General features: G+C 35.7%; 1 protein-coding gene across 4 annotated transcripts in view; it reads right to left on the minus strand.

The window, feature by feature from the left end:
* ADK (adenosine kinase) overlaps positions 1-23809 on the minus strand; it is a 606631-nt gene that overhangs the window by 10386 nt on the left and 572436 nt on the right. The window lies entirely within an intron of this gene.

Here is a 23809-nt window from a genome sequence, read left to right on the forward strand (position 1 = left end):
CTGATAATTAGCGATGTGGAGCATCTTTTCATGTGTCTGTTGGCCATCTGTATTTCTTTTTTAGAGAACTGTCTGTTCAGTTCCTCTGCCCATTTTTTAATTGGATTATTTGTTTTTTGTTTGTTGAGGTGGGTGAGCTCTTTATATGTTTTGGACGTCAAGCCTTTATTGGATCTGTCATTTACAAATATATTCTCCCATACTGTAGGGTACCTTTTTGTTCTATTGATGGTGTCTTTTGCTGTACAGAAGCTTTTCAGTTTAATATAGTCCCACTTGTTCATTTTTGCTGCTGTTTTCCTTGTTCAGGGAGATATGTCCAAGAAGAGGTCACTCATGTTTATGTCTAAGAGGTTTTTGCCTATGTTTTTTTCTAAGAGTTTTATGGTTTCATGACTTACATTCAGGTCTTTGATCCATTTTGAATTTACTTTTGTGTTTGAGGTTAGACAATGGTCCAGTTTCATTCTCCTACATGTAGCTGTCCAGTTTTGCCAGCACCATCTGTTGAAGAGACTGTCATTTCGCCATTGTATGTCCATGGCTCCTTTATCAAATATTAATTGACCATATATGTTTGGGTTAATGTTTGGAGTCTCTAATCTCTTCCACTGGTCTGTAGCTCTGTTCTTGTGCCAGTACCAAATTGTCTTTATTACTATGGCTTTGTAGTAGAGCTTGAAGTTGGGGAGTGAGATCCCCCCTACTTTATTCTTCTTTCTCAGGATTACTTTGGCTATTCGGGGTCTTTGGTGTTTCCATATGAATTTTTGAACTATTTGTTCCAGTTCGTTGAAGAATGTTGCTGGTAATTTGATAGGGATTGCATCAAATCCATATATTGCTTTGGGCAGGACGGCCATTTTGACGATATTAATTCTTCCTAGCCATGAGCATGGGATGAGTTTCCATTTATTAGTGTCCCCTTTAATTTCTCTTAAGAGTGACTTGTAGTTTTCAGGGTATAGGTCTTTCACTTCTTTGGTTAGGTTTATTCCTAGGTATTTTATTCTTTTTGATGCAATTGTGAATGGAGTTGTTTTCCTGATTTCTCTTTCTATTGTTTCATTGTTAGTGTATAGAAAAGCCACAGATTTCTGTGTGTTAATTTTGTATCCTGCAACTTTGCTGTATTCTGATATCAGTTCTAGTAGTTTTGGAGTGGTGTCTTTAGGGTTTTTTATGTACAATATCATGTCATCTGCAAATAGTGACAGTTTAACTTCTTCTTTACCAATCTGGATTCCTTGTATTTCTTTGTTTTGTCTGATTGCTGTGGCTAGGACCTCCAGTACTATGTTAAATAACAGTGGGGAGAGTGGGCATCCCTGTCTTGTTCCCGATCACAGAGGAAAAGCTTTCAGCTTCTCGCTGTTCAGTATAATGTTGGCTGTGGGTTTATCATATATGGCCTTTGTTATGTTGAGGTACTTGCCCTCTATACCCATTTTGCTGAGAGTTTTTATCATTAATGGATGTTGAATTTTGTCAAATGCTTTCTCAGCATCTATGGACATGATCGTGTGGTTTTTGTCTTTCTTTTTGTTGATGTGGTGGATGATGTTGATGGATTTTTGAATGTTGTACCATCCTTGCATCCCTGGGATGAATCCCACTTGGTCATGGTGTATATTTTGATGTATTTTTCAATTCGGTTTGCTAATATTTTATTGATATTTTTGCATCTACATTCATCAGAGATATTGGTCTGTAATTTTCTTTTTTGGTGGGGTCTTTGTCTGGTTTTAGTATTAGGGTGATGTTCGCTTCATAGAATGAGTTTAGGAGTATTCCCTCCTCTTCTATTTTTTGGAAAACTTTAAGAGAGAATGGGTATTATGTCTTCTCTGCGTGTCTGATAAAATTCTGAGGTAAATCCGTCCGGCCCGGGTGTTTTGTTCTTGGGTAGGTTTTTGATTACCATTTCAATTTCTTTGCTTGTAATTGGTTTGTTTAACTTTTGTGTTTCTTCCTTGGTCAGTCTTGGAAGGTTGTATTTTTCTAGGAAGTTGTCCATTTCTTCTAGGTTTTCCAGCTTGTTGGCATATAGGTTTTCATAGTAGTCTTTAATAATTCTTTGTATTTCTGTGGAGTCTGTCGTGATTTTTCTGTTCTCATTTCTGATTCTGTTGATTTGTGTTGATTCTCTTTTTCTCTTAATAAATTTGGCTAGAGGCTTATCTATTTTGTCTATTTTCTCAAAGAACCAGCTCTTGGTTTCATTGATTTTTGCTATTGTTTTATTCTTCTCAATTTTGTTTATTTCTTCTCTGATCTTTATTATGTCTCTCCTTCTGCTGACTTTAGGCCTCATTTGTTCTTCTTTTTCCAGTTTCGATAATTGTGATGTCAGACTATTCATTTGGGATTGTTTTTCCTTCTTCAAGTGTGCCTGGATCGCTATATACTTTCCTCTTAAGACTGCTTTCGCTGCATTCCACAGAAGTTAGGGCTTTGTGTTGTTGTTGTCATTTGTTTCCATATATTCCTTGATCTCTATTTTAATTTGTTCGTTGATCCAGTGATTATTTAGTGGCATGTTGTTAAGCCTCCATGTGTTTGTGAGCCTTTTTGTTTTCTTTGTAGAATTTATTTCTAGTTTTATACCTCTGTGGTCTGAAAAGTTGGTTGGTAAAATTTCAATATTTTGGAATTTACTGAGGCTCTTTTTGTGAGCTAGTGTGTGGTCTGTTCTGGAGAATGTTCCATGTGCACTTGAGAAGAATGTATATCCTGTTGCTTTTGGATGTAGAGTTCTATAGATGTCTATTAGGTCCATCTATTCTACTGTGTTGTTCAGTGCCTCCATGTTCTTACTTATTTTCTGCCCGGTGGATCTATCCTTTGGGGTGAGTGGCGTGTTGAAGTCTCCTAAAATAAATGCATTGCAGTCTATTTCCCCCTTTAGTTCTGTTAGTATTTGTTTCACATATGCTGGTGCTCCTGTGTTGGGTGCATATATATTTAGAATGGTTATATCCTCTTGTTGGACTGAGCCCTTTATCATTATGTAGTGTCCTTCTTTATCTCTTGTTACTTTCTTTGTTTTGAAGTCTATTTTGTCTGATATTAGTACTGCAACCCCTGCTTTCTTCTCTCTGTTGTTTGCCTGAAATATATTTTTCCATCCCTTGACTTTTAGTCTGTACATGTCTTTGGGTTTGAGGTGAGTTTCTTGTAAGCAGCATATAGATGGATCTTGCTTTTTTATCCATTCTATTACTCTGTGTCTGTTGATTGGTGCATTCAGTCCATTTACATTCAGGGTGACTACTGAAAGATATGTACTTATTGCCATTGCAGGCTTTAGATTCGTGGTTACCAAAGGTTCAAGGTTACCCTCTTTAGTATCTTACTGCCTAACTTAGCTCACTTATTGAGCTGTTATATACACTGTCTGGAGATTCTTTTCTTCTCTCCCTTCTTATTCCTCCTCCATTCTTTATATGTTGGTTGTTTTATTCTGTGCTCTTTCATGTTTCGTTTAACTGCTTTTAGTGGGTAATTGATTTTATTTTATTTTGTCTTTAGTTAGTATTTGGTTGGTCTGCTTTCTTTGCTGTGATTTTATTTTCTCTGGTGACATCTGTTTAGTTTTAGGAGTGCTCCCATCCAGAACAGTCCCTCTAAAATTCCCTGTAGAGGTGGTTTGTGGGAGGCAAATTCCCTCAACTTTTGCTTGTCTGGGAATTGTTTAATCCCTCCATCATATTTAAATGATAATCATGCTGGAAACAGTATCCTTGGTTCAAGGCCCTTCTGTTTTATTGCATTAAATATATCATGCCATTCTCTTCTGGCCTTTAAGGTTTCTGTCGAGAAGTCTGATGATAGCCTGATGGGTTTTCCTTTATAGGTGACCTTTTTCTCTCTAGCTGCCTTTAAAACTCTTTCCTTGTCCTTGATCTTTGTCATTTTAATTATCATGTGTCTTGGTATTGTCCTCCTTGGGTCCTTTCTGTTGGGAGTTCTGTGTATTTCCATGGTCTGTTCGATTATTTCCTCCCCCAGTTTTGGGAAGTTTTCAGCAATTATTTCTTCAAAGACACTTTCTATCCCTTTTTCTCTCTCTTCTTCTTCTGGTACCCCTATAATACGCATGTTGTTCCTTTTGGATTGGTCACACAGCTCTCTTAATATTGTTTCATTCCTGGAGCTCCTTTTATCTCTCTCTGCATCAGCTTCTATGCGTTCCTGTTCTCTGGTTTCAATTCCATCAATGGTCTCTTGTATCTTATCCATTCTGCTCATAAATCCTTCCAGAGTTTGTTTCACTTCGGTAATCTCTTTCCGGGCATCTGTAATTTCCCTCCGGACTTCATCCCTTAGCTCTTGTATATTTCTCTCCATCTCTGTCAGCATGTTTATGATTTTTATTTTGAGTTCTTTTTCAGGAGGACTGGTTAGGTCTGTCTCCTTCTCAGGTGTTGTCTCTGTAATCTTTGTCTGCCTGTAATTTTGCCTTTTCATGGTGATAGAGATAGTTTGCAGAGCTGGCACAAATGACGGCTGGAAGAACTTTCCTTCTTGTTGGTTTGTGGCCTTCCTCTCCTGGGAGAACAGCAACCTCTAGTGGCTTGTGTTGGGCAGTTCCACGCAGACAGGGCTTCTGATTCCTGCCTGGCTGCTATGGAGTTTATCTCCGCTGTTGCTGTGGGCATGGCTTGCCTCGGGCCGCTACTCCGATATGGTGGAGCCGCGTTGGAAGGGGAGCGGCTGGGAGGCTATTTATCTCCGTGAGGGTCCTCCGTGCTCCCTGCTGCCCAGGGGGTTAGAGTGCCCAGAGATCCCCAGATTCCCTGCTGCTGGACTAAGTGTCCTGGGATGCTTCTGTCCGGTTTTGAGGTCCCTGTCCCTATAAGACTTCCAAAAAGCACCCCTTTGCGACGCGCTGGGTTCTCGCAGGTGTGGATGTGGTCTGGATGTTGTCCTGTGTCCTCTGGTCTTTATTCTAGAAGAGTTGTCTTTGTTATATTTTCATAAATATATGTGGTTTTGGGAGGAGATTTCTGCTGCTCTACTCACGCCGCCATCTTGGCTCCACCCCCCCATATTCCAGTTTTGTCGACCCGTGATAGCAGTTTTTTCCTTCCAGGATAGAATCTAGTCTAGGATTTGTATTTTTAGTTTTCCTCATTCTTGAACATTTCCCCAGTCTTTCTTTTACTTTTGTGACAGGGACGTTTTTGAAGAACACAGCCTTCCCCTACTCCATATTTAAAAGAGTGATTTTCATTTTTTGTTTGCCTGGTATTTCCTCTGATCAAATTCAGATGATGTATTAGTGGCCAGAACACTAGAAAAATGATGATGTGTCCTTCTCAGGGTATTATGGTTAGAATTACATTATGTCTAGCTTTTCACTGGTGATATTGATTTTGATCAACCTGATGAAGGTGCTGTCTTATTTCTCCATGTGTGGTTACTATTTTTTTCCCTACAGTCTAACAAGCAGTCTGTTGATAGAGACTTTAAGACCATGTAAACATTCTATTTCTCATCAGACATCCCCACCACCTCTTGCAGATTCAGTGTCCACCTGGGATTCCTAACTCATGTAACTTACACCATGATGATTTTCCAGCTCCAGCCCTCTTGTCACATTTACTAGTTAACTCTTGTCATTCTACTCTATGTGATAGCTTACTCCCTCTCATTTATTATTGTTGATCTATTTATTACAATAAGGAGACACAGATTCTTTTTATCAATGGTTTATAATCTATTATAGTTCTTAATTAGTTTGGTGCTCAAAATGTCCCAGTTTTATCAGTGGGAGTCCCATCAAGTTGGGTTCTGGTGTCCTTGGACCTGACCTCACACTTTCTTTGAGCACTTCCTTACTGTCTGGCATAATATTCTGGGTTCACCTTATACTCACCCTACACCAGCCCTGGGATCAGCCATTTCTCCAAGGATACCTGGTCCCCATTAACATGGAATGGTATTAGAGACCAAGATGTGGGTAAAGGTGTGTTCTTTGCTTTTGGATCCTGCCAGTCAATAGAGCTAGGAAGTATGCATGTACCCACACTCATGGATATACATACACACTTACATACATAAATGTGTACATATGTATAAATGTATACAGAGACCTATTTTAGAAACTGAGTTGACACCAATTCTAATTCATCCCCACAGGGTTCCTTCTTACCTTTCCCCATTCCATTATTATTATTATTTATTATTTTCTTGCTTCTACAGTGAGAACCCTGGCTCTCAACAATATCAACACACTTTTCAGTTTTACAATACATCTAAAACAGCTTCAGAATTGCTTCACCTCTAGCTCCATAAAACAACAAATCTACTAAAAGGAGTTCAGAATTGGTCTGCTGTTCTCCCATTCACTCAAATACATGTTCAGTATGTTACCTAGATTAGTTCTTTTTTTTTTACCCCACTTCAGGGTGGCTCATTTTAGTGAAGATTGAAAACAATGTTGAGTTTGTGTGTTTTGGCTTGCTTTCAGTTTTACTCCCTTCCTTCTATCCTTGTTCATTTTTTAAAAAAATGTACATTAACATGTTTCCAAAAGTAAAAACTCTAATAAAGAGAACTGTCACCTACTTTTACCCTGTGCCTCTTCCCCCACCCCTGCAAGTACCCAATTTTACTATTTTCTGGTTTGTCTTCCTGTGTTTCTTTTTGTAAAGGTAACAGATATATGTGCATTTCTCATTTTCTTGATTTTTAAGCAGTATATATGCTATTCTGTGCTTTGCTTTTAAAAATATCCACCTAAAAATATCTTTTGAAATCACTGCCTATCAATTAACAGAGATCTTCCTCATTCTTTTTTACAGTTGCATTGCACCTTACTGTATGGATATACTGTAGTTCACTGACTCTGTCTTTTAAGTGTGGATGCTCAGAACGAGTTCTCAGTGTTTTGCAATTACAAGTAATGCTGCAATGAGTAACATTTTGCATATGTAGTTTTGTATTGTGGGGGGTGTACCTTTAGGATAAATTTCAGAGGTAGAATTTCTGGTTCAACAGGTAAACACATAAGTAGTTTTTTAGATATTGCCAAGCTTCCCATTATAGGAGTTGGACCATTTTTTATTTCCACAAGTAATGTTTAAGAGTACATTTCCCCTATCCTCCCCCCGCCAAAAATTACATTTCCCCACATTCTCACCAACAGAGTGTACTGTAACTTTTGAATATTTTCCAGTCTGATGGGTTGGAAATGATATCTCAGTATGAGTTTAATTTGCATTTCCCTTATTATGACTGAGACTGAACATCATTTTATATATTTAAAGAACAAATCTCTTTCTATAAATTGCATTATTGTTTGCTTATTTTTCTATAGGATTTTTGCCTCTATATACATGTCAAAAAGTTCTTCACATTTTTTTTGGATATTAGTCCATTAAAGTATTTTTTAGATAGGAAAAAATACCAACAATAATAATATGCTATTAATATATAAAAATACTTGGTCAGAAAGTAAACAAAATGCTTATTCATATTTCATTCACTGAATGTGGTGAATTATAAAGAGTGGTTGGCAAAAACTATAGTAGATAAATATGATTTGCAGATATATATATACATACACACATATAAAAATAAGTTTGCTCTCTTTCACTAATGATTTTGGGCCTATCAATGACTTGGCATGTGTGCTCAATATGAAGAAGTCCTTTAGGAACCCTTTTTGCAGGTGCCACTAGCTTATGGTACTTGTCAGTCCATCATCTTGAAAATGAAGGGTAAGGCTAAGTATTTATGCTTTTCAACATGGCCAAGAGAACAGGAACAGGAGGCACAACACTGGAGAACAAGAAACATAAATACAGGTTTCCAAATCAAGAACTCATATGCTAAGGTCTGTAAGTTGCAGAGGCCTTCCTACCTAGGTTCCTCCTCTCTGTGACCTCTAACTCCTCTCTGACTCTTTCACAGACAGGCTTATGCACAGGCCTCTTAGACTTCCCCATGTTAGGCCATATTGTTGACCTTCAGTCTCTAGCTGTTGAGGCAATGGACGGGGTGGGTAAAGTCTTCTCACTGACCCTGAATTTAGTTCCTAGGGCTAGTGTTGGCTGGCTCTGAGTCTTGGAATAATCATAGATCCAGAACTCTTAGAAAAAAACCTCTGTCCATGAGCAATTTATACAGCTAATTATCTTCTGGTTTATTTCATTTGGACTTTTCTTTCACTGATGTTAAAAATAGCGATCAATTTTAGCATAACCGAATCCAGTGTCTGAGATAGTCCTGAAACATACATTTAGACCATTTAGAGAAAAGAGATGCTAAGCTAGTTTCCTCAAAGTCATAGAGGTGGGATAGCTGGTGAGGGCAAAATGCAATGTGATTTCCTAATTGAAGTTGTTCATTTCATGTAGTTATGATAGAAGAGATACAATATCTAGAATTTTCTGTGGAGAAATTTGTCATTTACAGGTAATTGAGCAATATTGTCAGTAGGTATCGAAGCCTTAGTGGAGTCACTAAAGAGCTAGGGATATTTTAAAACATAAGCATGAGCAATTTTTTCTAGACATATCTCTCCAGGCAAGAGAAACAAAATAAAAATTAAACAAGTGGGACTACATCAAACTAAAAAGCTTCTGTACAGCAATGGACGCCATCAACAGAATAAAAAGTCACTCTATAGTATGGGAGAATACATTCGTACATGATTTATCTGATAAGGGTTTAACATCTGAAATATATAAAGAACTCATACAACTCAACACCAAAAAAAACAAATATACCAATTGAAAAATGGGCAGAGGACCTGAATAGACATTTTTCCAAAGAAGACATACATATAGGCACATAAAAAGATGCTCCATAGTGCTAATCATCAGAGAAATGCAAATCAAAACCACAACAGATATCACCTCACACCAGTTAGAATGGCCACTATTCAAAAGACAAGAATAACAAGTGTTGGCAAGGATGTGGTGGGAATGTAAATTAGTTGTGCAGCCACTGTGGAAAGCAGTATGGAGGTTCCTCAAAAACTAAAAATAGAAATACAATATGACCCAGTAATCCCACTTCTAGGAATTTACCTGAAGAAAAGAAAATACCTGAGTCAAAAATATATATGCACCCTATGTTTATTGCTGCATTATTTATAATAGACAAGATATGAAAGCAACCAAAGTGTCCATCAATAGATGAATGGATAAGGAAGATGTGGTACATATACAATGGAATATTATTCATCCATAAAAAGAAAAGAAATCCTGCTATTTGCAACAACATGGATGGATCTAGAGGACATTATGCTAAGTGAAATAAGTCACATGGAGAAAGACAAATACCATATGATTTCACTTATTTGTCAAATCCAAAAACAAAGCAAAATAGAATGGACAGAATAGCAGTAGACTCACAGACACTGAGAAGGGACTGGTGGTTACCATAGGGGAGGGGTTGGAGTGGGTGGGTGCAGAGGGTGAGGGGGATAAAGGGGCACAAAAATTCCCAATCATAATATAAATTGGTCATGGGGATGGTAGCACAACATGGAGAATATAGCCAATGATTCTGTAACATCTTTCTGTGTTGACAGACAGTAACTGCACTAGTTAAGGTGAGGATTTAATAATCTGGCTAACATTTGAACCACTGTGTTGTATACTTGAAACGAATATAAGATTGTGTATTAACTGTACTTCAATAAAAAAAATAGATCGGGATGTTTTAGAAGGAAGTAAACCAAGTCTGTAAGTTAATTTTTCTTTTGCATATATATTTCCTTTACTAATAGTTTTCCTGGTGGATGGAACTAAAAACTCAGTACACTCCATTATTGTTCATTCAACATTCAGAGGAAAAAAGCAGACTTAACTTTTATGTGTCATCAGCTAAGAAAGCTGTGCCATGATAACTTTATAAACTTTCTTGGAAGAATGAAGTTTTAATAATTAACTTTTTACAAGAGTTAGTATCTTATTCTCAAATGTTTCCCCAATGATACTACATAAGTACATATCAGTTCTATGTCTTTATTTCTTACATAGTCCCCAAAGACTTTTAATATTTAATAGACCAAATTATGTATATGCAGCATAAAATATTTTAAAGCATTTTTGGTTATATCAAATTTGCTTTAAAAATTTCATTTTATGATAAATTTAAATTATTATATATTTAGGTAGTATAGCATTTTTTAATGTGGAAACATATGCAAACGTATTTATGTTGAAAATGGATTTTAAGTCATATAATTTAAAGGTCAGAGAAAACTAACACTGAAATAGAAGTAAATCCTCACATATGAGACTTGCAGCAACAGCAGGTTTCATGGTCATGCATATTATACCTACAGTGACCCCTCAGGCCTAATGTTTAGTTTATGTTTTAAAAAGCAAGAAAACAGTTCTTTTCTGATTTTAAAATAATACTCAATAACTACATAAAAAGTGGAAAAAGTAAAGCAGATTTAATAAATGTATAAAACACATATGTACTTCCATTACAAAGAATAGTCAATGCTATTTGATACAGCATGGAAATCCTAATGAGCAATAAGACTAAGAAAAAAATTAGGAAGTATCAAAAAAGGAATGATTTTTCTCATTATTTTCAGTTAGGAGGATTGTACATAGAAAACTCTAAAGAATCTATCAATTGTGGGATTTAAGTGAGCTTGGAAAGACTGATGGCTATAAGAGGAATACAGAAAAGTATATTATTCTCATATATATATATATATCAGCAACATCAAAACAAAGGGAATTTGAAAAAAGATACAAGAACAATACAAATTATTCCTGTTCCTAATGAAGAAAATAATAAAACCTTACTGAGAAACATTATAAAGGACCTAAGTAAACATAGAGAGAGATGCCAGATTCTTGTGTGAGAATATTCATTAATGTAAATTCAAAGTCTCAACAAGGTTTTGGGGAACCTGACAAGTTGATTCTAAAATTGGTTTGAAAGAGCAAAGGATCAAGAACAAACATACTACTGAAGAAAAACAAGGTAGGAAAGACTTATCTTATGATTGAACACTTATTATAAAATTATGATTATACATACAGTATCGTATTAGCATAGGTATAGATAAATAGTGCAAAGGAAAAGAAGAAATAGTCTTCAAATAGATCTATGCAAATAGGGAAACCTATGCTACAAAAGACTTAGCATTGTGAATCCGTGGGGAAAGGAAGGCTTATTAGAAAAGTGTTTAGGCAACTAGTTTTCAATTTGGAAAAATAAAATTACCTCATTCCATAATAAAAAGAAAACAATTCCAGGGATATCAAGGAATTAAATGTGAATGGCAAAACTATAAGACTTTTAGAAGAAAATAAATAATATATTAATGTTGTAGAGGTAAGAACGATTTCTTAAGACACAGAAAGGATACACTATAAAGTAAAAGATAAAAAAATTCAACTATGTTAAAATGAAAACTTTTTTCCTCAAAAGATACCTTTAAAGAAGGGGGGAAAAACAAATCAAGTTTGTTTTCTGGATACTAACAAAGATTAGTTTCCAGAACATATAAAGAAATTTTATAATTTAAGAAAATAACCCCACAGAAAATAGGCAGACATCCTTACCAGAAATTTCAAGAGGAAACATAAGATGTTCAACTTCTAATAATGAGGGAAAATACAAATTAAAACCACCTTGAGATTCTACTATAAATCCACTGGCTTAGCAAAAATTTAAATCTGACAATGCCATCTGATGATGAGGAGGCTTTGTAATCTTTATGAAGAGCTGGTATCAGGAGCTTAATTGGTACAGTGAATTAGGTGAACAATTTGCCATTACCTAGTACTGAACATTTTCCACAACTATTTTTCATATTTTTACATCCTAGAGAAACTCTCATTGCCACTAGGACACATGTATAAGAATGTTCATAGGCACGTTGGTAATAATAGCAAAAAGCTAGAAACAACTTAAGTGTCCATCAGTTGGAAATTGGATTAATTGTAGCATATTCCTAAATGGAATTTAATAGATTATGGTTATATATGTGAGGATGGGTGAGTTCTCACATTGTTTAGGAACACATAAATATGTGATAAATTCAAAAGAGAAGTAAGAAAACAATAATTAGGAAACAATTACTTTGGTGAAGGGGGACCAGTTAGTGGAGTATACAGGGACTTGAAAGGTATTAGTAAAGGGGCTCCAAGGTATTAGTAAATGTTCTACTTCTCAACCTAGATTGTAGATAGAGGCTTGATCATTTTACTATTATTTGTATTTGATTATATATTATACACAGTATTCTATTTATAAAACATGTCACTTCAAATTTTCATAAAATTAGGAAATAATTACATTTAACATTTCTCTGTATATTCTTCCAGGCTTCTCATATATATATATATATATATATATATATATGAAAACATATATGCATATATATATATATGTATATATATGTGTATGTGTCTCTATGTGTATATAGTGTATATATAAATATACATACATATCTTGATGTCATACTATATACATTGTCTTGTAGCCTACTTTTTTCACTTGTATTATCTAAGCAATGTGATACCATTGTTCACTTAGGAGATTAGCAAAGACAAAAATATTTAATACAGAGTATCATCAAAGAGAAATTAACATTTTTATACACTGGAGTGTAAGTTAGCACTCTTTTTATTTATTTATTTATTAATTAAGGTATCATTGATACACAATTGTATGAAGGTTTCACATGAGTAACATTGTGGTTACTATATTCCCCCCTATTTTCAAGTCCCCAACACATACACCATTACAGCCACTGTCCATCAGCACAGTAAGATGCGATGGAGTCACTACTTGTCTTCTCTGAAATTAGCACTCTTTTTGAAGGGCACTTTATCAATATCTATAAAAATTATGAGTACATACAGCCTTTCACCCAGCAATTCTACCTCTAAGAACTGGAAGAGGCCTCTAAGCCACATATATGCATATATGTGAACAAAGGCATATGTATAAACACATTCATTGCAGCACAATTTAATATTAATCCCATATTACTATTATACAATCTATATTAAAATATCCCCAATTATGCCAATAAGATCCCTTACAGATATTTTCTTCATTAATAAATCTAATGAAAATGGAATCTAACCTAGTACCATGGATTCCATTTAGTTGTCAAGCTCTTTAAAGTCTCATTTAATCTGTAAAAGTCTCCCTTATTTTAGAAGTCTTCTAGAAAAGTCTTTAATATTTCAAGACTTAGGCATTTTTGAGGAGTTCAGGTAGGTTGTTTTGTGTAATGTCCTTCAGTTTGGGTTTCTCTGATGTTTCCTTGTGATTAAATTCAGGTTTAACAATTTGGTGGGAGTATAACAGAAGTGATGCTATGTCCTTCTCAGGACATAGAGTTCCCCAAAAGGGGGCACATGGCGTTTGTCCCAACCTTGCTGATGTTAAGTTTGATCATTGGTTAAGGTAATGTCTGCCATATTTCTCCTTACATGGTTTATGCTAAAAAAAAATCTGACAATTTGATGAGGTGACCAATTAAATCCATGCATATATATATATATATATATAAAGCAGTTAACCAGAATGAGGTAGATCTTTAGGTATAGCTATGAAACAATCTCCAAGATATGAATAAATGAAAAATCAAGGGTATAGAAGTGTGTTCAGTATACTCTCATTTGATGAGAAACTGGAATATATATACATACATACATACACAAAATTGTACAGGCACAGGTTATTTCTGGATGGATTCAACAGGAACTAGCAACCAAAGCTGCCTCAGGGAGGAGAATTAGAGGATTGGGGTAGGAGTGATGTTCACTTCTCATGTGACTATTACTCCTATTATATGCATACACATATCCTTTTTGTACTGTTGTAAATTCTATTGCTTACAGATATTATTTCTGTAATAAAATACTGTTGGTAACGTTTTCCCTTATCTTTAAATATCCTTAGAAACCATGTTTTTAAAATATGGATATAGCACAATTAATCCTATTATTGGATATTTAGGTTGTTTCTAACTGTTTTTACTACTATAAATGACACTGTGATGAATTAGTGGTATTGACTTTATAACAGTCAATACCACTAATAACTGCGCACCTTTTAAATTTCTTTAGGAAAAATTTCTTTAAGGGTAACTAAAAACAATATCCATATTGCCAAACTTCTTTTAAAAAATGTCTCAATGTACACTCTCAATAGCATTCCTGCTATAAGAATATTATTTGGTAATTTGAAAAGTGAAAGGCAGAATCTTGTTTTAATTTAGTTATTTATTAGAGAAGTCTGAAAACTTTTGTTCATATGCCTACTGATGATTTGTACTTCTTTTTATGAACTGTCTGATGACAACTTTTACTTATTTTTTCTACTGGGGTAGTTTTCCTCTATTGATTTGTAAGAGACATTCCTAGTTTGTCTATTATATATGTTGCAAATACTTCCCCTTTGTGATTTCCCTTTTATTCTTGTTATATATTTATCTTTTCAATAATTTTTCCACTGAATTTACACTGAGAAAGTTCTCCCATATCATGAGATCAGATAAATATTAGTCTGTATTTCTTTTAATTCTTTTATGGTCATTTAACTCTTGACTCCATCTGGAAGTTATCTGAGTATGATGATTGGTAGCGATAAACCTTCCTATTTCCCAAAGAGTTTTATTTTTGTTTGACTTGCTGTATCTTAAGTAATCCATGCTGTTCCTTTGTCTTTAAATATTTATTTTGAAATGATTTTAGATTTACAAAAGAGTTGCAAAGATAATACAGAGTGCTCCTGTACTCATCCTGAGTTTATTAAACTCTTATGCGTGTTCCCTTCCATTTTTAGTCTTTGGTCAGATATATGTTTTAGACACGTTTATTCAAAATAGTTAATAAGCAAAAATTTGTATGTCTAAAAAGACACATTATCATTTCCAGATTTCAGAGATGGGATTTTTATTTTCTCTGTCTATTTTTTTTAAATCTCCCAAATAGTCTACAATAAGCAAATTTCAGTATTCCATTAAATTTTTTAAAAATAATTAAAATAAAAAAAATTTGCAATCACAAAAAAGCCAGTAAACATTATTTTAAAGAATAACATGAGAACACTTAAGTATTCAGAAAACTGGTTAAGAACTACTTATTCAAGAATTTCGGCTAAGGGATGTTTGTTCTCACAGTTTTCCGCTCCTGGCTTGAGCATTCACTAGTACTTGTAGTCGCTGTGAACAAAGCTTTCCACAAAGTAAATCAGTGTAAGAACAATGAAACTGGACACTCTTCTTAGAAGATTCCTCAAGGCCCTAATGGACCTCACTACTTTTTGTACTCCTGTGCTCAGGGGAATACCATAGAGGTAGTGCTAGAGGAGGCATCTGGGGGAGTTTCTGATGAAACCTTAGCAGGGTCTTTCTTCCCCAGATGAAGTCTTCATCTGCAGGAGCTGTATGCCAGGCAAATCAGTTCTGCTTCCTCAGCAGGGACAGTTCCTTACAGAGTGAAGCAGAAAGCATCACTGTATTTGGATAGAGTGGCTATTATGCAGTATCAATGAAGCACACTTATTGGTAAAAACTGTGAGGTCACTGGCCGTAAGATGGAGGTCTCAGCCTTGGCACCTTAGGGCACTGTAATTGATGAACTTGAGAAACACAGGGCACAGACATGCAAATCTAAGATATTGGTAAAATGAGATGGGTGGAGGAAACCTTTTTACACTTTGGTTTATTCTTTTTAAATTAACAGACTGTTTTTGGAACAGTTTTAAATTTACAGAAAAAGTAAACAAAATACAGAGTTCCCATATTCTCTCTCATCCCCCATCCCTCATTTAAGTTATCAATGTTCTTTATACATGAGTAATATCAAGCCACACAGTGTATAGTAGTGACAAGTTAATTAGATAATTATTAAGAGATAATGTGGGAGTAGTAACATAAGTTATCATTAATATCTTGCATTAGTATAGCACATTTGTTAGAACTGATGAACCAGTATTGATTCCTTGTTAACAACTAAAGTCCATAGTTTATATTAGGGCTTACTCTTTGTGTTTTCCATTCTATGGGATCTGAAAAATGTATAATTATCTGTTATTCACCATTGTAACACCATACAGAAAAGTTTCACTGCCCTAAAGAAACCCCTGTACTCCATCTATGTGTCTCTCCCTATCCCTCACCCTGAGCACTTGACAGCCACTGATATTTTTACTGTCTCCATAGTTTTGCTCTTCCATATAATTGGAATCATACAGTATGTAGCCTTTTCAGATTGGCTTCTTTCATTTAGTACTATAGTTTAAGTTTCCTCTGGATCTTTGCATGGCTTGATAGCTCATTTCTTTTTATGGTTGAGTAATATTCCATTGCACAGAGGTACCATTTGTTTATCCATTTATCCAGATATCCAGAAGGACATCTTGCTTGCTTCAGAGTTTTTTCAATTGTGAATAAAGCTGACTAAACATTTGTGTGCAGGTTTTTATGTGGCCATAAGTTTTCGACTCAGTTGGGCAACCAAGGAGCATAATTGCTGGGTCACATGGTAAGAGTGTGTTTTCTAAGAAACTGATAAGCTGTTTTCCAAAGTGGCTGAACTATTTTATATCCCTGTAGGCAATCAGTGAGAGTTTCTGGTGCTGTACATCCTCACCACATGAGCCACATATAAACTCAAGATATTGCTGTTGGTACAATGATAAGGGTTAAAGAATAGTTTTTCCATTCTTTAAAAAAATTTGCAATATTTAGTTAAAAAGAACAACCTCCCCAAACAAAATGAACTGTTTAAAAGTATATACATTATATCCTAAACTTATTTCTCTATTCTACTGCTTGGTAAACATATTGACTACTACATGTTTGTTGTTTCCAGAAAGATACATGATTTGCCTAGGGCTCTGTTGGTATACTCCACAGCTTTGGTTTAGATCCCTGATGACTGGGTCAATGATCTAATCAATCATTTGTATTCCTGATTGCTGTAGTACTCTGTAATACCCTACTGTCTCCATCCACTGCCCCATTCCAACTCACTCATTTAAGTTATCAATGTTCTTTATACATGAGTAATATCAAGCTACATAGTGTATAGTAGTGACAAGTTAATTAGATAGTTATTAAGAGATAACGTGGGAGTAGTAACATAAGTTATCATGTAATTACCTTTGTTCTCAGAGGTATTACCATGTAATTAAAGCAAACCTGATATACTATTTTACAGCAACTAACGCTGCTAAATTCTATATTTCCTCAATCTTCTTTCCTGTAAAAGTTTCACTCTCAGTCGTTTATAGTTTGGTTTGATTTTTTAATTCTTTGTTTATATTCCAATCTTTCTTAGATATCTATACTTTAGTGATGATTTACATGCTCTCTTAAACTGGCCTGCTCTACCTTCTATACCAATAGTTACCAGATACATGCTGCCACATAGCACAAAATAGTCAACTTAAAAGATATGCATATTTTTTAAAGGCCCCTGTTTTTATTACCTATATCTGCTTTAGTGAAGAGCATAAGATATAAGTTAAACCTCTGAGTAGCCTGAGTCCTCAATTCGCTAGACTCATGCTATTACCAGTCCTACATCTGCTTTTTAAAAAGCAAATGAAAAGAAAGTAAAAACCGAGATTTACTCAATCAGCCAACAGCTTTCAAATGCCTACCATTACTAGGTACTGTGCTAGAAATCAAGGATTCTAAGATGGATAAAACATAGTGTTTGTCATTGAGGATTTTATAGTTTTAGGAGAGAAAGCCATGTAAATACTTAAAAATAATCTTGGCAGAAATGTGAAATATGGACTTCCTAGGAAAGAGATTATTGACAGATCAAATAGGAGACTATTGCAGTATCTAAGAATGGTTCTCAAAGTGTGGGGTCCCCGGACCAGCAGGTCCAGCATCACCCCACTCCAGACCTATTGAGTTGGAACTCTGAGTAGAGCCCCACCGACCCACAGCCTCAGCCCAGCAACTTGTCTTTTAACAAGTCCTTCAGGTGATCCTGTTACATAGTTGAGTTTGAGAACCACTCTTCTGGGTGATGGATAATAAGGACTGGAAAGAGAATAAACAGGTTTAATGATTTGATGTGGGTACTAATTAAATTCTTAAAAGTTAGGAAAAATTCTGTGACTTAAAGCTTAGGAAACTGTGTGGAATATGAAACAAGGCATATGTCCTAGGCCTAGTTCATGTCAAGTGCTCTTCACCAGAGATTCTCATTGTCTTTTCTGTGGAGGAGCTACTTTCTCCCCATCTCAACCTGTCAATGGAGGAATAGCAATAAATACCTTAGCTAGGACAGGACAAGGGTGCTGTTATTTGATGCACCAGGCATTTTGGCACACCAAATTTAGAGATCTAACTTAAGTAACAGTAAGAAAAAGTTAGCTGTCATCAGTCTCTGTGTCACTGAATTAGTCACATACACATGGTAGCAGGGGTTAAGCTTAAATTAAGATGACCTGATGCCAAAGAATAGCCTACTCTGCTGCTTCCTGACTCACTTCACACTTACTGACAACATCCTTCAATAATCAATTTCTTAGATATAATGACTAGAATAGTTCTTATTTGAATGTAGGGAGCAAGTCAGTTTGCACCTGGGCATGTGACTGATTTAGTTATTTATTCATATGATGAATATTTACTGATTATCTAGTCTTTGCCAGGCACTATGTTGGGTCCAGGGAACATTGGTGAATAAAACACATGCAGTCTCTGTTCTCTTGAAGCTTATATTTTAATGGTGGAGATTTAAAAAAAAGTAATGAAGTTGTAATTAAGATAATAGGATAATTCCAGAGAGTGATAAGTTCTATTCAGGAAAAGGACTTTGTAGAGCAGCACAGAAGAATAGTGAAGGGACCCACATTAGGATGATTAGAGAAAAGTGACTTTAAAGTTGAGACTGAGGATGAGAAGGAGATAGCCATATAAAGAGTAGGGGAAGAGCATTGTAGGGAAAGGCAACTCTGTGTGCAAAGTGTCTAAGGTTTCAAAGAAGACCAATAGAGCTAGAGCACACAAGCAAAGGTGAGAGCAGCATGAAATACAGATGCAGGGATAGCAGATTATATAGATCCTTTTCTGTGGCCAGGATTCTCACCTGGGCCTGGGCAGCTAGCTCACCACACACGTGTGAGCAATACATTGTTATTGACTTTATATAAAAAGCTCTGCCCAGTGCTCTGGGCAACACGGTGGCACAGCTGCAAGGCTACAAGGCTATGGGAGAGCAGAGCAGAGGCTGGAGTGGAGGCAGCGCCGAGAACAGAGACTGAGACAGCTGCACAGGTTAGAGAGACCCAGAGGCAGACACTGGCTTGCTGCATGCAGACTCGCTCTGAGTAGACGGGATTCTAGTGATTGACCTGCCACTGTGGAAATAAAGTTGGGTATAAACCCTTTCACCTCAAGAATGTCTTTTCTTTGCACATTGAATCCATAGTGAACTTGCCTGGTGCTGAAACCCACTGGCAAGGCATTTGAGATAAGATCAGATATCTCCTTAAAATTGGTCAAAAGAACTCACTGAAGATTTGGACGGAGGGAAAGGAAGATACTGAGACTGACTTCTAGGTTTCTAACTGGAGGAGATATAGAATGTTTGATGTTACATGTTATGTGTGATAGATGGATCATGTTGTAGGAACATTTTCAGAACTGGAAGTATGACAAAAGAGGTGTAGACAAGTGGGTAAATATACATGTTTATGGAGTCCACACATTCATTACCCTTTTAAGAAAAATTGCCTCATGTCCAGCATTGTTGAGGAGTCAGTCTATATGTTATATGCATGTAAATTAACCCTTACTACTAATTGGAGGAAGGGGAGGGCATCTGACCCCACAGTAAACCTAGGGTTCCCTTTCAGGGGCCAGAATGGAAAGGAAAGAAACACCAGGAAGCTCATTGTAAGGTAGGAAGAACAGACATGTAATATTAACACTGAAGTGAAGATCCACGAATATCTGCTGCTGGGGTCTCTAGAACAGATTTGAATCTAGAATCACCATCTGGCTTCACTCTCAGTGAAAACATGTCCAATTTTGGCTCTTGTTTGAGATTCCTTTTAAAATAAGTAACACTTAATGAACACTTACTATGTGTTAGTCACTGTGTTTTACAAATGTTATTTAATTTGACTTTCACAATAACACAAATGGAATAGGTACTCATTATCATCTTTATAGATGAGGAAACTGAGGCTTAGAGATGTTAAGTAAATTGTTCATAGTCCCATAACTAATTTATGGCTGTGCCAAGGATTCAAAAGCACATCTTTTGACCTATTGTCTTTACCACTATGTTATAATGTCTCCCTTAATGCTTGTGAGATTCCTTAAAAAAAATTCTTTATCCTGAGCTAGATGAAATGGGTTTCTGTTCCTTTTGACCAAAGGAGTCAGATCAAACAGTGTCTTAAAGTTAAAGGTATGGCTGCCTTACTGTATCTTGCCCACTCCTCCATGTCAACAAGCTCCCTCACAGTGTTGTCATTCTTAAGAAAATTAAATAGAACAAAGCATATCACTGTATGGGAATTCTGAAATGCATATATAAACAATATGATGCTATAATCACAAATCCATATCTTCTCTTTTTCCTCTGCCTTCGAATACTTTAATAATAGAATAAAGATCTAAATAGAACTGTAAAAAACTGATTTCCTCCTCTACCTTCTGAAAAATTAGAAGAGCTCTGATGATGCCCTCTTAGGTAACAAAATTTTATGACCAGCTACTTCATGGCTTAAAGACTTAACTCAGGGTAGAATTTAGCTTATAACTAGATAACATTTTGAAGGTAAAGAAAACCCCCAACATCTTTCACTGTCCTTTCCGACAGAGTCTGTTACTCCCAGGCTTTAAAATTGGTCATCCCTCAGATATCACTGTTGTTATTAGTCACTTAGGCAGGCTGGGACAATAGTGTAAGAAGGCATGAGAAGTTTATTGTAAGGCACTGAATAAATGATTTTAGACATGGGAAGAAGACTAATTTTAAATATAGTGTTGAAACTTATTTTGAATAGATTTTCAGTTTTGTGTTCATCATCCTAGGTGAGTGATTTTTTTCCAATGGTAACATTTTCCTAGTCATTTGCAAGAAGGCAGGTAGAGTGTTTATATAAATACCTTTCATCAAGTTTAATAGCTAATTCAGTTTTCATAGAAGGTAAGCAACTCCTCAGTCTGGCCTTTGGCTTTTGCACAGATGTGCATCAACTTCTATCTTTAAGATGGTGACTAATTTATCACAGGCTAGAATATTTTAGATACTTCTCTAATGAAAGATGGTATTTAGACATGAGGGTGGCACTGACAGTTTTACGTGTCTAGGTCATGTAGTGCTATAAAAATATTTAAATTTAATAAAGATACTAACTGGATAATTTTTCCACAAAGACATGTGTTTTAAATATTTTATAATTGCTTTGCTACCTCCTTGAAATAGATTTTTTTTTTCAGAAAAATCACGTATTTGTGCTGGGATGAGCACAGATCACTGTCTCTTTACATTGTATTCTAGTGTTAGCCTAATTACTAGAGGGAGAGAAAGTCTGTGAGATCTTTAGCCATGACATTCATATATTTAACAAGTCATGACCTTGAAATCTTGCTCTACCTGAAAGCACCATTAAAAGTGCTTGACTATTACTACTAGAGGAAATTTTTAATAAAAGCTAATTAAGCTAAAAAACTCCCAAGCGGTTAACTGATTTTAGGGGCTAAATTTCTGGTACTTCTAATTATCCTCTGATGGCTTTACTTAGTGCTTCACAACCATGACAGATGACAATGAAAAACTGCAGTGAAATTCATCCACCCTGACACTGTGCTAAGTACCAGATTCTCCCTCTCCAAGTAAAATCAATACTCTGTTTGAGTAAACACATTTACAGCTTTATTAGGATGTCTTGCTTGTTCTGTAACAGCTACTTGAAGCTGTGGTAACAAATCGACTCAACTCAGTTAAACCTAGAGAGCTGAGTAAGAGGCCCATCGATAAGGTTGTTATAAAAATAAACTGCAGGAGATCAGAAAGCTGGAGCAAACAGTCTGGTAAATGTCAATATTTTCCTTTACAGAGGATGACAAAGACAGTGAGATCATGTGGCAAGTCTTTTTTTTCCCCCTTAAAAATGTTTCTTGTTTCAACTGGATAAAGCATTTCTACATTTTGTGCACAACTCTTCTGAATGCAAATTTTGCTTCCCAATTCCCCTGGACATCTGGAACAGGAAGCTGATGTAAATATTTGGTACTTTCCCTGCTATTTCAGATGCTTTATCTTTCTTCATATTTAGAGACTTATTTTGGTCTTCACTGACTTTATAAAATAACCTTATTCAGGTTATCTGGATACCTGTAGTGACTCAAGCTGACCTTCTTTTCATTAATGAAACAAAGCTTTTGTCATCTATATTTAGGAAGTCATTTCAAAGCAGTGCTCACTCTTGCTATATCTGTGAGACCTGATATTGTAACTTTCAAATTAGGTCTTTCATATTTATGCATTTAATAAGAGCACACAGTGTTAGCTTTAAACAGGCTGCACAACCTCCTGACTAGTGGTAGTACATAAAAATGTCTATTATCTATTAGGAGTGAACATCCACAGTGGCTAAAACTCTACCTAACAAGAACTCATACACCCTCTTTCAGATGTTCACAGGTTGCTCAAAGAACTAACGTCTAATAGGAAATTCCGACTTCAGTTTGGCTAGCTTCAACTACCCAGATGTGACAAAGTAATGTTTTTCCCTAGCTGAAAAGTGCTCAGATGTAAATGTTCTTTTCTTTCATTTTCTATGTCATCTAGTAAGTAAAATTTTGTTTCATTTTCTTTTCACTTCATATTTATTACCAACTAGTCACAAACTCAACTTGTGACTCATATGTTAGAAAACAGATTTTTCTGGAAAAAGGAAATCAACAAACACTGAATTTTTAAATAAATTTAAAGGCTACTGTGCCTGCAAGGGTAAGATCTGACCTAGCAGGTTTTGCATAGTGAAAACCAGAGCCTAAGGGGTGTCAGACAGTGCAGTGACTGACACGGACAGGAAGCCCATTCAGAGCAAAGGTTCCTCCACAAAAGCTGGGCACACTTCCTCCCATGCCAAGTGAGCCACTGAGCAGGATCAAGCATAGTAAAATATATAGACAAGTGGTCAGTGCTAAGGATAACTTATTTCCTTTTTCTGGTGGCTGAAATGGAAACCTGTCAAATTCTATTGACACAACATGGGCCATTGCCTCTGAATTAAAAAAAAAAAACCCCAACTTTTAAATGTTCCTAATTCAGGAAGGAAGCTCCTGAAGAGTACCACTAATTAAGCAGCATGTTTTACTTGTATAGGTAAGGTGTCCTTTTACCCAAATCCCTTTCAAAATGCTGCCTTAAAGATCATTCCCCTTGAAACCTCCTACACTGCTGGTGGGAATGTAAGCTAGTTCAACCATTGTGAAAAGCAATATGGAGGTTTCTCAAAAAACTAAAAATAGAAATATCATTTGACCCAGGCATTCCACTCCTAGGAATTCACCCAAAGAAAACAAGTTCTCAGATTCAAAAAGACATATTCACCCCTATGTTTATTGCAGCACTATCTACAATAGCCAAGATATGGAAGCAATCTAAGTGTCCATCAGTAGATAAATGGATAAAGAAGATGTGGTACATATACACAATGGAATATTATTCAGCCATAAGAAGAAAACAAACCCTACCATTTGCAACAACATGGATGGAGCTAGAGGATATTATGCTCAATGAAATAAGCCAGGTGGAGAAAGACAAGTATCAAATGATTTCCCTCATTTGTGGAGAAGAACAATGAAGAA

The sequence above is a fragment of the Manis javanica genome, chromosome 7 (assembly GCF_040802235.1).
Source record: "Manis javanica isolate MJ-LG chromosome 7, MJ_LKY, whole genome shotgun sequence".
Taxonomy (NCBI): domain Eukaryota; kingdom Metazoa; phylum Chordata; class Mammalia; order Pholidota; family Manidae; genus Manis; species Manis javanica.